Genomic DNA, 18,555 nt, shown 5'->3' on the forward strand with positions numbered 1-18,555 from the left:
AGCCTTTCCTTCCTCTTTTGCGCATAAACAGGTCGATAAGGGATAGAGAACATGCAGAGGTCTTAGCAATCCTCGTAACATATTTCTTGAAGCAAATGAAAGAAAGATATTGCTTGAATCCATCACTGTACCAGATGCAGATTCATGAGAAGCATGAAGGTAAAAGTCATAAAGACACTTCTCTTGAAACCATGGCTTCTGGAGAAAAAAAAATGCCTCTTCAGATTTGCAGTATCATTTGGCATGTAAGAATAGCAATATAGGAATAGCAGTTCCTTTTTGCCAATATAGACAAATGGATCTATATTGGACCTCTGTGCCCCAATCTCACTAATGCCCTACAGTCAGTTAAGCCTGGCTGCTAAACTTCCTGGGAATCATGTATTTCCATTCTTTCACACCGAGCAATTTGAATATTGTTCAATATACACATCTATCCTAAGTGGATACTCAGTAGCCTTCAGTGGCAGTTTTCTCCATATGCCTGATGGATCAGAAAAGGTAGGATGGCAGAGGATTTAGCTGAGACTGTCCCTGTCAAATCAGGGCAGTTGGAAGGTATGGGTTCTTTATCTGCTCAGGACTCAGTTTAAGAGAACTCTATAGCAGAGGTGGGGCCTAAATACCTTAAAGGCACCAGATCCTTCTTATCTTGGTAGCTAAGCAGGGTCAGCCTGATTAGTACTTGCATGGGAGGCTGTAAACAAATGCCAGGTACAGTATCTATATTTCAGAGGAAGGAACTGACAAACCACTTCTGAGTATTCCTTTCCTATGAAAATGCTATGAAATTCATGGGGACACCATCAGCTGACAGGCAACTTGAAGGAACATACACATACATAGCAGAGGCAGGGAAGCTTTGGTGCTCTAGATGTATAAACGTTTACCATTGGCTATGCATTTGAATAGTACAGTAATGGATATTTTTTTCCAAAGAAGAAAATTTTACCTGTAGGTGTGTATTTATAAGGCATGTATTGAATCAAATGTGTGGGTGTGTGTGTGTGGGGGGTGTATCTGAAAAACTGTTGTCAGCATGAAAGAATAAAGGTATATGAAGGTGTGAACAAGCTGAAGGCATATTGGTAGTCTAGAGCCTCTCTCTGGAAAATGAAATGTGATTGAAGCTTTGCAGCATGTTAGGAGTACTGCTTTTCCTTCATAAATGTTCTGCTTGATATGCGTAAATAAAACTAACATTACAAAAGTATTGTAATGGCAGTCTCTCATCCAAAGGAAACCAGATCCAAACAGAACTGAGCTGATACAGCTCATCTCTTGTTGAAGTGGTGGCAGTTATTAATATCTTGTTTCTTGGAAGTCTAAAATGTACTGTGGTGTACTGAATGTCTTTCATGAGCCTGTATTGGAATAGTCCGGCTTCCTTTCCTATATTGCCTTTGATGGCTGAACACCCAGGTCTGGGCCAAGACATTTTGCTGCCTGAGGCAAAGGAAAAAATGGTATTTTTCCCAACCCCATTCCACACCTATGGAAACTGACTGGACTGTCAGCAGACTGTGTGCTTCTACACTGGTGATGGGACAACATCTTCCAGCACAGAAGCTAGCTTAAAGGATGTGGGATGAGCTGCCTCAAACATACAGTTCCCATTGTCACCGCACCATTGCCTCACTCTGCTCAATGGTGGAGTGAGTCCAGCTTTTTTTTCCCTACTGCAAAGTAACTGTGTTTCCATGTGTTGTACTTACAACAAAGGAAAAGGTTTCTCAAATACCTCTTGCTACTGAGAATCTGAGAACTGAGAGCAGAATGCACTGAGGCATGGAAGCGTAAGTTTCTTCCTTGGAAACCCAAAGCCAAACAGGAAAGCCTATATACACATTTCAGAATGTTTCTGTCTTCAAAAGTCATTGAACAGACACAAATTTAGAAGGTCTTGTCAGGTGTGTAGCGGTTAGAAAGCTGGACTGGGGCCTGGGAGATGTAGGTTCAAGTCCACTGGGTGATGTTAGGTCAGTCACTCTCTCAAACTGACCTACTTCAGAGGGTTGTTGTGAGTGTAGGAGGGAAACAGGAGAGCCATATATGCTGCCCAGAGCTCACTGGAGAAAAAGCAGACTATAATTGTAAATAACAAAAATATAAACGGGATGAGAAAATCTTTATTTGCTACGTTTCTGTGTGCCAACGACGGCTGTGAAAGGCCAATTTAAAATGAAAAAAGAGGGAGAAAGAGACATGATGACAATTTTGACAGCTGAGACCAAGAAGGATAGTCAAAGATGACTACCTGGAAAGTGACATTTCCCACTAGAGTGCATTTATTCTGTGGGGACTGAATTCCTCTGAAAAGCTCCAGGCTCTCCTTGCCTTGCTCTCCTGGTGTTTATTACTTCCATTTCTCCCATCCCTTGAAGCTGAACTTTTAAAATAGATCATCATCAGTGCTGCACTGTGAATTGTCATAAGCCCCAGTCAGCAATAACCTGAATTAATTTTTGTTCACTCACTAATACACCCCACTAAAACACTCCGCCTTCTGAAAAAGGAGAGAAGACAATTCACAATCACAATTTGAGCATTTCTATGGGACCCTGTTGTTTATTGTCTCCTACAGCCTTGAGTCAGTCATTATTACCAGAGAAATATTGCTTTTTCTAGCCTGCATAGCAACCCTTAAAACACATGCATACACCAAAGCTGAGAACTTTGAGCACTGCCCCCAAACTTTGGAGATGAGCACTGTCCCCTACAATTGGGCATGAATTGACAAGCTTGTCAAAGGTCATAAATCATAATTCCTGCATATTAGTGAATGTAATGCCAATAGTTGTAAGTAAACAACCAACTAAATTAAAATTATACCTTTAACTTTCTCTATCACACACAGAGTCTTAATGTATTTACAAGTACATACATGTACATGTAATTTGGTGAATGCAATGGGTTTTTTTAGAAAAAAATAAAGGAATAATTTTTTATTTTAAGATTTTAATTTTAATTAAAAAAAACTTTTAAAAACTTTCTTCTCACACTGAGCCTCACCCCATGTCTTCTGCTGACCTCTAGGATTTTAAAGGGATGCAAGTCACAGCCTATTTCTGCCCAAAGGCAGAGTAGGGAACAAAAGTGTCACCAACCCTTTGGGTGTCACATGGTACGGCCTCCACCACCACCACCCTAGTGATACCCATGGATGAAGGCAGTGCAGACTTTATTGATGATCATCCCCCACATCATCCATAGCAGGTGGGTGCTGAAAAGAGACTTCTTTCTTTCTTGAAACAATGACAGGCTAAACAAAAGACGGAGCCAGTGCCTCATACACTTAAATATCAGATGCCAAGCAATTAACCACCCGGCTATCAAGGTCAGGCAGCTATAAATCTCTCAGAAGCAGAGGAGAGTCTTCATTGCAGACAACTAATCAGCAACATCTTATGTGTTTGGCTTTCTTGAACTCCTGACACTTTCCACTGGGTATAAGGTATACAATTTGCCTTTCTCAGCCTTGTTCTTCCTGACTGCCTTTTCCCTGTGAATGCTCTGCAATGGCTGGGACCTTGTTACAATGTCGCTCCTCATTTTAACTCTTCTGTGACTGCACTACCTTACCAGAGCCTGACTTCCCTGGCAACTGCTTATTCTAAGCAGAGGACAATGATGTCCTTCACATCAGACTGCAAATTGTCCTGGGTCAGTACTGTCTGAAGGTGCAATGGGCATGCCTATTCAGTTCAGGGGTTTGGAATAAGCTCTATGGTTGCACTGATGGCAAAGGTAGATTCTTAGAAATTAATTAATGGAGAGATGAAAGCCCTCATTAGCAAACAGAAGACCCTCAGCAGCAATGTGCTCTAGTAAGTATTTCTGTCAAAGTTTCAAATTAAAATGCAAATCACATTTTCCAGCTTATGTTGTTACAGGAGATATTCACCAAGAAAGAAGGAAAACACTCACGAAATAGGATATATGTCTCCTGACTGTCTAATGATGACTTAATGAGTGCATAAGCACCGTGGCATTATTGAATTTTAATTGACTTCTTTGTGAGTTTGTGCTACAAAAGAGGTAGAAAACTACATGTAATGAACTATTGCACGTGGTATGATGAAGGGGAGAAAATGTACCTAAGAGACACTACTGATTTTACACAAAAATGCTGCCAAGTACTTTGGGATATACAAAAAGGACGCAAGACCATTCCAGTATGAATACAGTTGGATTTTCTGCAGTGAAACATTGCCATAGCTATTGGATGCCAAAACATACGATAGAAATTTCAGAACCCAAGGACCATTCATAGGGTGGAAGTGTCTTACAGCAGGTGTAGTCATGTTGTAGAACTAGAGCAATTTCACACCACTTTAACTGCCATGACTTATCCTACAGAATCCGGAGATTTGTAGTTTGGTGAGGTATTCAGCCTGATCTGTTAGAATGCTCTGGTGCCTCACCAAACTACACAGCTCAGCTTTCTGTATAAGTCATGACAGTTAAAGTGGTGTTAAACTGCTTCAGTTCTTCAATATGGCTACATCCAGCATTGACCTTATGCTTGTTAACTAAGAAGAAAACCTCTGTGCGAAAAAACTCCAAAGACTGGTGCACTCCTTTGCCAGCTTCAGTCGATTTAATTAGAATTTTCATCCTTGTGTCCTGTTTGGAGATGACCCACAAAAACTGGAGACTCAGGGTCAGATCTTGGAATCTGGCAATACTAACAAAAACCTAATCTCATAAAGAAAGCCAAAAAAAAAAGAAAATTCATTTGAGATGTGGTGCTGGGGAAGAGTGCTGAGGATACTTGGATGGTCGAGAACCCAACAAATGACTATGAAAACGATCATGCCCAAACTCTCCCTGGGAGCCAGGATAACTAAGGGGCTAAACAGACCACCCCTTTGGGGCAGCTAGCTGCTGCCCCTTTCAGTGCTGGATCAGGGCTCCGGCAACTATGTGCTGCAGCCCTGATCCGGCCTTTCCTCAATGCTAAAAGGAACAGCAAAGTGCTGCTCCTTTTCACTCCAGGAAAAGGGAGCCTTTGCCGCTGCAGCAGCACTTTCTGGCGCTCCTTTTAGTGCTGTGTCATCTGGACCAAAGGAGTGCTGTGACACTGCCTGCCATGCAGTCTTGAGGATGCCATGCCCTCATTCTGCCTTGTTGCTGGTGTATAATGCCAGTCTGTATAGCCTATTAATTGAGGCTGTTGTACTTTAGCCACGTCATAAGAAGTCATGAATCATTAGGAAAGACAATGGTGCTAGGAAATGGAGAGGGAAGTAGAAAGAGAGGAAGACCAGATGCCAGATGGTTGGACTCAATCAAAGAGGTAATGGGCCTTAGCCTGCAGGCCCTGAGCAGAGCAGTAGAGGATAGGGAGTCTTGGAGAGGTCTCATCCACCAGGTTGCCATGAGTCAAGGCAGTTACTAACAACAAATTTCTGTCTCAACTTTAACAACAGAATCTTCACATAAGAAAACACTCCTCCTTCTTTCATCCACAGAGGTATTTTCCTATTGTAACCCTGCCATAAGTTGAACTGAAAGTGGCAGTCCTGTTCCCATTCAGAAATGTCATCTCTTTTGAATCTAAATGTGCTTGCACCTGTGGCTAGCCAGCCCTGCCGTGCCACAAGCCAATTAAAATTAGGTAGCTCAGACCCTCCAAATGCAGCAAAAGGATCAGATCTCTTGCCACTACTCATTATAAGGAAAGGGAAGAATAGTCATTAGGCGTCTCCTACACAGCTGGTCCTGGGCAAGGTTTTGATTAAGGCAGTGCTGGAGGAAAGACCAGGAAAGCACTGCCACTCTTTTCTCATCACTTATTAATGGTTTTTTTTTGGGGGGGGGGGCTACAAACAAAAACTCCTCTCTCCCTCCTTCCCCCCTCCCAACACAGCAGAAACATCTTGGAAAGAGCTGAATCGATCTATTAAAGCCTACTAAAGGAACCTGGAGAAGAAATGTCAGGGCAAAGTAGGTCAGATATTAAATCACCCCAAAGGAGCCTGTCAAGGCTGGGAAGGAAGCCAGCTTATTGAGTGTGCAGTTGTGGGAGGGAAAGTGAGGGACACAAAAGGGGGAAATGTTGAAGGAAAATCAAGGTTACTTCCATCTTCAATAATGCCCTTCCTGCTTGCCTGCTTTTGGTGTCTGAGGGTTACCTGGAGTATATCTGACATTTTGCAGCAGTGAAATAAAAGGTCCAAAAGGCAAACAATCTATGAAAGGAGATGGGCTGCTTTATTATTATTATTTTAACAAGCAACTAACTTACTAGTTGCAAGGTAAGTGCTTTTAGACTCCCTGGAGTTATCATTAAAAGCTTTTTCAACCTTGGTGTGAAGTTTTGGAAAGACACAAGATTTGACAAAGTTTGCTTACAGTGAGAGAAAATGCAAGAGTGCAAGCAAGCAAGCAAGGGCCAGGGGTGTATCTGGGAAGGGGATAAAATGAAGACATAGCCTTCCAAGTAAGAATTCTGTTCCCTCTTTAAATTTCACCCAAATTTCTAGTAATGAAGTAACTTAAAATTCCAGTTGATCGTTCAGAAATACTGTTTAGACGACCAAAGAAAAGGGGAAAGGCAAAGTTACCAAGGGAATGCAAATATAAGAGTTCTATTTGACTTTGTCCTATGGATTTGTAGTTTCATTAAGTATTTGAAATTCTCTGCCAGAGAGCTTTAGTGCCTCACCAAACTAGAAACCTGTTACTCCAAAAGCTGGAGATCCTGGGAGGGCACCCACAAATGAATATATTTTAGGTGAATTTTAATAGTGCAAATAAGAATACACATTGGTTGGGGGCAACACTCAGCCTGGGACCTTTCCCCTTTGTATACTGGTTCCAAATCACACAGAACTCCAAAGGCAATTTCAAATAGGTTTTGCAGTTTTATTACTAAAATAATCAACACACGCACACACACACTCATGTACACAACAAGAACTAATGAAGAAAAGGTGGGAGAAGGTTAAAAAATGGAAGCTTTACTAATGGCTTACTGTATTGATCCTGAAACACCCCATACAAGCGGTGTCCGGAATGGAGATGGTTCAGTAGCTGCCATGGCAAGTGGGGTGGCTGGCTTAGTGACGAATCTAACAGAGGTTGAGCAGAGATTCTCGCCTGCTTCAGACTAGGCCACATTGCTAGTGCCCAGGTTAATTGATTTAAATCAAACACTGCAGTTTGCAAAGACTTGATTTCCAACCATGTCCAACAGGAAAACATGCCTCATCCCATGACATCACCAAGGAACATTCTTAGGACTGCATCCATACTGCAGAAATAATTTGAGGTTGACATCATTTTGACTGCCATGGCTCAATGCTATGGAATTCCAGGAATTGTAATTTGCTGTGACAGAGAAGGATAAATATCTCACAAAAGTACAGCTCCCAGAATTCCATAGCATAGAGCCATGATACTTAAAGTGGTGTCAACCTAAATTATTTCTGCAGTCTGGATGCAGCCTCAGTCTCAGATTTTGGCCTAAAGATCTCAGGTCCTGGGAGGATCCTGACGTGCCAACCCTATTTCCATTTCTACCTTACTTGGGGTCTGTTTTTACTATACTGTGCCAGTATAAAGTCCACATGAAGGGAAGAGCAGGATGAGTCTTGCTGATGAGCAGTTTAATCTCTGTGGCTTAGGTCCAACTATGTACGTGAGTGAAAATTTATAATTTGACCTCCTCTCTGTGAAACATCAGCATTTCATTTCCTGGGTCCTTCTCTTGTTCCAATGTTGTTGAAAATCCCTTGGGAAATTTGAAAATGCTATTTTTTGTCTAATCCCTTTTCCCTCCTGCTCTTCGGTGCTTCTGTTTATGTTCTCTCCATCTGCTCCTCCATGTAACGCTGTCATCAAAAATGCTAGGTGCAGCACGATGCCAATACTAAAAGAATAGCAGCAATTAGCCATCCCTAGCACCTACTCATGAGCTTCTAATTATAGACCAAGAGCAGAAGATGCCCTGACAGTAGTGCTATGAATCTATTTTATTAATGAGCCAAAGATATTATACTATATTCTTAACATATCTGGAGCCAAGACATTTGTAGTCAGATAGGTATACAGTAGGAGGAAACATGGTTCCTTTGGATTTGGACTAATAGAGGCAGAACCCAAATTGACTATGGGGACCTCAGTTTAGCCACTGAGCCAATGACGTTGTTGTTGTTGTTGTTATTCGTCTGCCTTCAAGTCATTTCTGACATGGCAACCCTAAGAAGCTACTATCACAGGGTTTGCTTGGCAAAATTCTTCAGAGGGGGTTTGCCATTGCTATCCTCTAAGACTGAGAGACTGTTAAGTTTATCGCACTGTGTTCCTTCCGTGCGTTCTGAGCACGGAACGGAAGGAGCAGGGCCGAGTGCGGAATGAGTGGGGAACGGATTTTACCACACGCACCCGTCCCTCATTCGTTCCGTTCCCCCTCTCTTCCGTTCTTAATCTGTTCCAGAGGGGGAAATTTTTGAGAACTGTTCTGAACAATTCTCAAAAAGCGTCCCCTTTGGAACGGAATGGGCAGGGAAGAGAGGGGGAACGGAACGAGTGAGGGACGGGTGTGTGCGGTAAAATCCATCCCCCACTCGTTTCCGTTTCCTGTCGGGCCGGGCCGAGAACCCGGTGCGATAAAGTTCTGTGACTTGCACAGGGTCACCCAGAGAATTTTAAGATCAAGCAGGGATTCAAGCTCTATTTTCCAAAGTCATAGGAGATTATCAGACAGGGGAAAGGGAGAAACTTAACCTTATCCCGTCCGTGACAGAGATCGCTCAAAATACATTTATACATTTGTGTTGATCCTGTCATTAAACTGTCAGTGAAGTGGAATTGCATTAATGTGTTCTTCCATTATTACAAAATGAAAGGCAATCATGTTGACACAGCACCAGAGGAGTGCAATGATATCATGTGCCATGTGGAGCGGTGCATGGTGACATACTGGCCTGGGGGTGAAGTTGGAGCATGCAGCATGTGGACACCATGTCCCGGCTTTGCCCCCAGTCTGCCCTTAATGGCTGGTCTGTCGAGACCCTTAGTGCCCGAGGACAAAAAATTGTCAAGTTGTCAACCTGTAAGTTGCTCTGAGAACCTTTTTGGCTAAAGAGCAGGTTATAAATGCAAGGAAGAAAGGCTGGTTTTCTGGGTTGAAAAAAACTTGTTTGCTGCCAGAATGTATATACAGGAAATGAGTTGTAATATTAACAGAAAACAGATGGATTTGAGGGTGCAGAAAATCCACATGTATTGCTCTGCTGAATAATTTCTTCAAAATCCATTGGGACATTGAAGACAGGAAGAATATTGTGCAGTAATATTTGTTTTCACCTTCACTGGGAAGAAAACTACAGTCACTATTCATCCTTGCATGTGACAACAGTTGAGGTTTCACATCTCTGCTGTCAACCTTTCTAGGCTCCCTGGATCAACCATTCTCTGACCCAAAAGTGCTCACGAAATGCTCTCTTCTGAAGCCTTCAGAAGCAGCAAGTCACCTTTTAAAAGTTCCAGAGCTCCTCCCTGCACTGTTTTATGCAAAGTATACCCATTTTCACAACCAAAAGTGCACTTCTAGCCACTTTTGCTATTCTATTTGTTTATTGATATATTGAGGATTCCATGTGGCCCCAGAGAGTCCTGTGGCAGAAAACTGGTTCCTGAACCAGGCACAGTCTATATGCTGTGATCCGCCAGATTATGCTTGCTCATTTATTTATCTGGCCATTCTATCCAATTCTATCATAACTTTTTGTTGCCACATAGAAACCCAGAGATCACCATAAAGAAGGCAAAATTTTCATAGAGCCAATGTGATATAATGGTTTGAGTGCAGGAGTAGGACTCAAGGCCACCAGAGTTTGAATTCCCACTCAGGGTGCATCTACATTGTAGAAATAATGCAGTTTGACATCAGTTTAACCACCATGGCTCCATCTTACAGAATCCTACAGTTTTGTGAGGTACCAGCACGTCACTCTTTGACAGAGAAAGCTAAAGACTTTATAAAATTACAATACCTGGGATTCCATGGGTAGAGTTACAGCATTTACAGTAGTATCAAACTGCATTATTTTTGCAGTGTAAATGCATGCATCCTCAGTCATGGAAACCTACTAGGTGACCTTGGACAAGTTGCACTCTCTTAGCCTAAGAGGAAAGCAAAGGCAAACTCCCTCTAAATAAATTTTGCCAAGAAACCCGTGTGATAAGTTTGCCTTAAGGTTGCCATAAATTGGAAATGATTTGAAGGCACACAACGACAACAAAATTTGTATCCATTGCAGTTCATCAGAACTGATGGAGAGCCCCATTAACTGGGAAAAACACACCCCTCTTTTGGTTTGTTTAACTGTGGCCCCATTCTTACTGGGGCAATTGCCCTGGGTAGGTCTGGGCAGATCCAGTAATCCCCATACTGAATCTCCCCAGGAAGAAGTTCCCACTACCTTTACCCCGATCAATATAATTTACCCCGCAGACATTCACACTCACCAAAGTAGCGGTTTAAGATGGAGCCTCCTTGTTGTCAATCAAATGGTATCAATGGTGACGTGTCATGCAGCCATTCGTCAAAAGCATGAGTGCTTCCTCCCCTTTTAAAAATCTAGCAGCAACATTCGCATATTGTTAATTGTTAAAAATATTTTTAAAAACGCCGTTCTATGAGGGTCAACATTCCAGCTTTATATCCAAGTGGAATTCCAAAATGTCCTCCATTGAGGTCCTCCATTCCATGTCCCCTTCCCTCTTCTTCTGATCCTTTGCCTTGCTTCTGTTTTCACCCCAACGCAAGACCCCTTCCCTCCTGTCCTGAGATGTCTAACATCCAGAAAGTTTTCAGTCTTCAATAGAGGGACAGTGTTGTTTGGGGGAGAAAGTTATCAGGGATTAATAAATCAACAGTGGTAATGAAGAGAGACAGGACAGTTGATAAATATTAATGGAGGAGCAGTTACACCAAGGTTAAGGGTTATGTTGCAGGAAAAAAAGTATTTAACAAAAGAGAAGCTGACAACTTGGTGATTAGAGGAAGAAGTTAATCTGACCAGGTATAGGATGTAACCAAAGGTCTGAGGATGAGGGTGGAAGAAAGAATAAGGGGGATTAATACTTGACAAAGCAAAGCAATAAGAAATAAATCTAATCCACTGTCTTTTATATCAGTGTTTTGGGTCAGATTTCATCATCCTTAGAACAGATCCATTGGAATTAATGGGACTTAAATTAGGTTGATTAATAACATGCTTTAAGTTAAGAATGACTAGATTTGGATCCAGATTTTTCTACAGAAAACAATAGCAATAAATGGTGAGAAAAGGGGGTTGGGAAAATAAGAGATAACTCTCATGACTGCAATCAAGCTGTGAGTTTATGATGTTGTTTTTGGCCAAGGATGTGCATCTAACCATTGAGTTCAGTGGAGACAAGATGAGCACTGCAATATTGAAATTAATAGTACCAATTAGCCCCCCCCAAAAAAGTACAGGAAACAGATTTTATTGCAGTATTATGAATCCAATCCACCTCAAGATGGAATAGTTCTTCCTAAAGGAAATACCAATTTGATCAAAGCATTTATTTTACATACTTCAAGGAACTGTATGCATCTGTTTTTTTGCAGAAAGTCATCTCTGTGAAAAACCATGGAGCACACTCACTGATCCTTTATCAAGTGTGCTGAGAGACACCTGGACGTTTATTGATGAAGTCAATGTTTTAATATGTACTGTAGGGTACACCTTGCAGAAATGATGTACTGCCTGCCTGACTCACTACTGCATTGTGAAGTCTGTGTTCATTGAACATTACATGAGTGAATGCATGTTCCTCTCTTATAAAATGTCCTCTCTTATTTCATCTCTCTTATTTCTTCAGTTTTGCACTTTACCTCTGGGTTGCCTGTGGCACAATTATCCCTGCCCTAACTTTCTCCTGCCATGGGACCCATGGTGGCTTATAACTAGGGCTGGTTTAAAATAGTGTGCTGCTTGAAGTGGAGAAGCATATTGTTCCATCCCGGATCCGACTCCAAATCATGAAGCTTAATATGCTGAGTTGGTCAGACGACAGTTGTCCCTCCTTTTTCATGGACTTGAGAACTATGATTTTGATTATTCACAGAGGGGCAACCTCCATTAAAGTGGGCTTGAATTCACTGGGGGGTGGTGGTGTTCCAGAATGGATCCCCTGCAAATTTGGAGGGAGGACTGTATTTTGTTATCTGTAGTGGAAAAACCTCACCAGTATTTCTCCTCTTCCCTGCCATTAACAAATATAATTAATTAAGCCAATTAAACTCCTTTCTGCCCTTTTGTGACACTGAGTGTGCTCCGAGACTTTAGAGGCATCTCTGAAACCTGCTCCCTTAGGTGACCATCTCACTCTGCCTAATGGTAGGGCCAGCCTTGAGATAGGAATGTCATTAGAGAGATGGGAGGGTTTTGAATTAAAATATCGTATTAAAGGTATTCTGAGATGTGACTAGCAGCAGTGTTTCCTGTGGAAGGGTAATATTGCTAACAAATGAAGTTCTCACTTTTGTTAAGGAGAGAGTGGCATCTTTGCCGAGGGCTTTCTCTGCAAAAAGATGGTGCATCTTTTCTCGGCTTCACAGCTACTTTAGTTGGCTTAATTCCCAGAACCTGAATACCTAGAGTTCATGCTGTTGTAACAATGGTCTCTTTTTAATGAAATGATTGTGCTCTGCTTTGCCTGAGCCATTCTGGGATCTATAATAATTTCACTGTGCCAGCAGAGAGTACAGGTTTGCCTCTCAGAAAAAGATCTGAACTCTGTGTGATGAAAGGTGTGGAGTTCACTTACACATCCCAGTCTTGAGATAAAGTGAGCAAAGCTGCAGACACTGAATTTGTAAAGATGCAGGAATCTAAAGAGGTGAGATTTAATGGTTGAGTAGTGGCACTTTAGGGGTAAATGTTTGCAAAGGCACAGCCATGTTAAGCTGCTGCAGAGGGGAAAAAAACACCATTGTGTAGCATCAAAATGAAATGGGCATTGTGTTGTCTGTGTACTCAAGAGTGGGCTGCATGTGATCCTCAGGCCCCTAGTATAATCTGCCCCATGAAGTGCAGCTATTTGGGAAGGGACCCCCACACATATTGTTTCACTTTCAAGGGGCCACAGGAAGCAATTTTGTCAGGTGCCCCTTCAGTTGTTTAAGGTTGAAGGACAGAATTTTTCTAACACTTCCTAGGCTGCTCTAGATGGGGCAAATGTGTTGGGATGTTGCTGTAGGTTGTAACATTTGTTGCTGTAGTTCTTGGTGTTTTAAAAGAATGTGCTTCATCTATACTGTGGTAATATTCCAGTTTGACATTGCTTAACTCCCGTGGGTCAATATGATGGAATTCTGGGAATTGTAGTTTTGTGAAGCATTTAGCCATCTCTGCCAGAAAGCCCTGGTGCCAAAACAAACTTCAGTTTCCAGAATTAGATAGCACTGAGCCATGGCAGTTAAAGCAGTGTCAACCTGGATTATCCTACCAAGTGCTATTGAACAGGGCTGGTGCTGGTGAAGAAGCATGGATTTATATTCCTGTAGATGGACTTAATAGCAACAGGTGCCCTTAGAGACTCCTAAGGGTCTTCTGGAGATCCTGGAAGAGGATACCACTGCTGTGCTGATGGGCCAGAGGAAAGAAGAAGAAATGTTCCCCATCCTCTCCACTCCTACTTATATCCCAGGAGGATGCACATTTTTCAAAACAGAGCAACCATTATGTCTGCTCTTCGGTGTTAGTGCCCACCCACGAATGCACTCAAATGCATGCATACACAGTTCTGCATCCTCTCAGCCAGGGGTTCCCAACCTTTTTGACTCGTGGAGCCCTGATTTCAATGGCAGAACCCCTGAGAGGTATGTCTTACAAGTTAATGGTGTTTAGGAGTAATGGTGTTCAGGAGTCTCTACAGAGGTGGAGAAAGTGGAATCCACAAGCTCAGAAGAGCTTAGTTAACTGCCACCTCCGCCCCTCGTTCTCTTTTTCTCACTCCCTTTTCTCCCTTCCTCCTCCTCCTCTTCTGGTCCTAGCACTGCATTTTTGCAAGCTTTGTTATTGATTGCTTTGTTGTATCTGCAGTTCTTTTCTGTCTACACCAACATGAGTAAATACTTGTGCAAAGTACTATAAGCCATTCCCGTCCCTTCCTGTTTTATCCTCAAAACAGCCTCGTGAAGTTGGTGAACTTGTGACAGAGTGGTCCAAAATCACACTGTGCATGGATCAGTGGGGTCTAGAACCTATCTCTCCCAAGTCAGGTTCAATATTACACAATGCTGGTTCTAGGCTATACAGAAATCTGGGGTAGCAAACTGAATTGTACCAGTGAACTACAGGCAGGGGTAATTTTTAAAATTTGTCTCCATGGTTTTCCATGGCCAGGACTTCCCAACCTGTGCTCCAACAAAGACCCTCCTCCCCGCTCAAAAAATGTCATTAATCTCAGTCCATTTCCTGTCAAGCTAGTTTTCTGACTGCAGAGTCATGGAATGATGTCGTTAATACAAACTAACATTCATCTGGATATTTTCCTACCTCATGACTGCATCATTTTGCTGCCTGACAAGGCCACAAGGTGAGTCATTGTAGGTGCAGTACTGATGTTGACAAGATTTCATTTTTATGAGGAGAGAATATTTTAATTCTATTTATTATTATTTTTTTAAAAATTATATCTTGTTTCATGAAGCAAAATTTAATTACAATATTAAATGAGAGACACAAAGAGTAGGCAAAAGGCAAGAAGTCCCATGTTGCACTTTGCACAGCTAGGGTACTTCCAAATCAGAAAAAATTGATGATCAGTGATCCTGAAGGAACAGTTTAATTAAAAGATACTCAGTATGGGCTCACAAAATAAAAATCATGCTGAACCAATCCCACTGCATCTCATTGTTCCTGCTGACAGGTTGGCTGTGTGGGTGTAATTTACCTGGCCTTCACATAAACCTTTAGTGGGGCCCAAATGAATACATTAAATTAGCATTTATATGGTTGGCTTTCCATCCACAGATTACAGCAAGGAGTTTTGCAAACATTGCTTGAACCATTGCGGAAAAGATGTGTTCATGACAAGGGCAAGCAAACAGATTATAGAGGCTGAGCGGCTTGAACAGAGTATGAGTCTGTTGATAAGGGATGCAACAGCTTTCTGGGAGCAGATTAACATTGCCCTTCCTGCTTGGTTGTTGTAGCAGTTCAATTTCAAACTGGAGCATATGCTGAGGATAGGGTTGCCATAAGGCAGGACCTCCAAACTGGGACAAATGTAGGACAAATGTAGGGCCACATTTTCAAATGTCGACCCGTTTTAACAACCACATGAAAAATTGATAATTTTTAAAAATGTTAATATAAATGCATGTTTCTTAGGCCTGCTCAAAATGGAGGACATTTTGGCTTATTCCTAGACAGAAGGCTGAAATGTACTCTCTCTGGCCAAACACCCCCCCCCCAATTCCTACAAGTACATTTCCCACTCCAAGCAGGCATAGCATTTGCAAGATCACAGCAGACCCTTATGCCATTGCAAACTACATTCCCACTTCCAGACAGGCATAGCATTTGCAAGATCACAGGCAGACCCTTATGCCATTGCCAAACTACATTTCCCACTCCCAGCAGGCATAGCATTTGCAAGATCACAGGCGCCCCTTGTGCCATTGAAATACCTTTCCACTCCCACGCCTTCTAGCAATCCCCCCTTCCTCCTTTCCTTGCCCCCTCCAACCCCCCCCAAACCCTCACCCCCTCTTTTCCCAGGTGTCTCAACTTAGGAGGGATTATGGACAGATCCAAGCCTTTTTTCTATTCTAATGGGGCAAGCCTTGAGAAGCCCTGGACCTGAGATAAGAGGAGGGGGGCTTAGAGAGAGAAGAAAAAGAAAGGAGGGGAAGAGAAAGAAGGAAAAGGAAGGAGGAAGAGGAGGGGAAGAGGAGGAGGAAAAAAACATAACATAATAAGAAGAAGGAGGGGAAAGGAAAGGGGAGCCAGCTCCTGAATGTAATTCCTCCCTGCATGGATGTTGCCCAAATAAGGAACCGATGGCTGGCCAATAGAGGCAGGGCAGTCGCAGCAGACCCCGCCCCTCTGGTTTCAGTCGTCCTGCTGCTTGCTCCAAACAACTGCAGCTCTATGAGGCAGGCAGCAGCCTGGGAGCTAGAGTGGCAGCACCTGGGGCGGGGCGGGGGGGGGCAGGACGGGACGGGCACGCCCCCCAGGGGCAGAAGTCCCGCCCACCAGCGTGAAATGGCAAGCCTACATGTGAGAGAAAATGGAGTTTTTTCCACTCCCAAACTTCAACTCCCACGAAGCAATGCGCGAAAAGCAGCCTCACGTGACAGTAATGGGAGAACTTCCACTCCCAGAACTGCATCCCAGATGCAATGCGGGAAAGCGAGCCCCACGTGACAGAAAATGGGAGTCCTTTCCCACTCCCAGAACTTCAACTCCCAGCAAGCATGCGGGAAAAGCGAGCCTCACGTGACAGAAAATGGGAGTCCTTTCCCACTCCCAGAACTTCAACTCCCAGCAAGCAATGCGGGAAAAGCGAGCCTCACGTGACAGAAAATGAGTCCTTTCCCACTCCCAGAACTTCAACTCCCCATCAATGCGGAAAAGCGAGCCTCACGTGACAGAAAATGGGAGCACTTTCCCACTCCCAGAACTTCAACTCCACATGCATTGCGGGAAAAGCGCGCCTCACGTGACAGAAATGGGAGTCCTTTCCCACTCCCAGAAGCAATTCCCAGCATCATGCGGAAAAGCAGCCTCACGTGACGAAAATGGAGTCCTTCCCACTCCCAGAACTTCAACTTCCGCAAGCATTGCGGGAAAAGGCGAGCCTCACGTGACAGAAAATGGGATCCTTTTCCCACTCCCAGAATTCAACCCACCATGCAATGCGGGAAGAGCGAGCCTCACGTGACAGAAAATGGGAGTCCTTTCCCACTCCCAGAACTCAATTCCCAGCATGCAATGCGGGAAAAGCGAGCCTCACGTGACAGAAATGGGAGTCCTTTCCCACTCCCAGAACTTCATTCCAGCAAGCATTGCGGGAAAAGCGAGCCTCACATGACAGAAAATGGGAGTCCTTTCCCACTCCCAGAACTTCAACTCGCCGCACATGCGGGAAAAGCGCGCCTCACGTGACAGAAATGGGAGTCCTTTCCCACTCCCAGAACTGCAATCCCAGCATGCAATGCGGGAAAAGGAGCCTCACGTGACAGAAAATGGGAGTCCTTTCCCACCCCAGAACTTCAATCCCAGCATGCATGCGAGAAAGAGAGCCTCACGTGACAGAAATGGAGTCCTTCCCACTCCCAGAACTTCAACTCCACAGCATGCGGGAAAAGCCGCTCAGTGACAGAAATGGGAGTCCTTTCCCACTCCCAGAACTTCAACTCCCAGCAGCATGCGGGAAAAGCCGCGCCTACGTGACAAAAATGTGAGTCCTTTCCCACTCCCAGAACTCAATTCCCAGCATGCATGCGGGAAAAGCGAGCCTCACGGACAGAAATGGGAGTCCTTTCCCACTCCCGAACTTCAACTCCAGCAATGCTGCGGGAAAACCGCCTCACTGACAGAAATTGGGAGCCTTCCCACTCCAGAACTTCAACTCCACAAGCATGCGGGAAAGCGCAGCCTCACGTGACAGAAAATGGGAGTCCTTCCCACTCCCAGAACTCAATCCCAGCAGCAATGCGGAAAGCCGCCTCACGTGACAGAAATGGGAGTCCTTTCCCACTCCCAGAACTTCAACTCCCAGCAGCATGCGGGAAAAGCGCGCCTCACGTGACAAAAATGGGAGTCCTTTCCCATCCCAGAACTTCACTCCCACATGCAATGCGGAGAAGCGACCTCAGTGACAGAAAATGGGAGTCCTTCCCACTCCCGAACTTCAACTCCCAGCATGCATGCGGAAAAGCTACCTCACGTGACAGAAATGGGAGTCCTTTCCCACCTCCCAGAACTCAATTCCCAGCATGCAATGCGGGAAAGCGAGTTCACTGACAGAAATTGGGGTCCTTTCCCACTCCCAGAACTTCAACTCCCAGCATGCAATGCGGGAAAAGGGAGCCTCACGTGACAGAAAATGTGGAGTCCTTTCCCACTCCAGAACTTCAATCCCGCATGCACTGCGGGAAAAGCCTCACGTGACGAAAATGGAGTCCTTTCCCACTCCCAGATTCAACTCCCAGCATGCAATGCGGAAAAGCACACCTCACGTGACAGAAAATGGGAGTCCTTCCCACTCCCATAACTTCCATCCCAGCATTGCAATGGGGAAAAGCGAGCCTCACGTGACAGAAAATGGGAGTCCTTTCCCACTCCCAGAACTCAACTCCCAGCATGCAATGCGGGAAAAAGCGAGCCTCACGTGACAGAAATGGGAGTCCTCCACTCCCAGAACTTCAACTCCCAGCATGCAAGCGGGAAAAGGAGCCTCACGTGACAGAGAAATGGGTCCTTCCCCTCCCAGAACTTCAACTCCCAGCATGCAGGGAAAAGCGAGACCTCAGTGACAGAAACTGGGAGTCCTTTCCCA

The sequence above is a fragment of the Sceloporus undulatus genome, chromosome 6 (genome assembly GCF_019175285.1).
Source record: "Sceloporus undulatus isolate JIND9_A2432 ecotype Alabama chromosome 6, SceUnd_v1.1, whole genome shotgun sequence".
Taxonomy (NCBI): Eukaryota; Metazoa; Chordata; class Lepidosauria; order Squamata; family Phrynosomatidae; genus Sceloporus; species Sceloporus undulatus.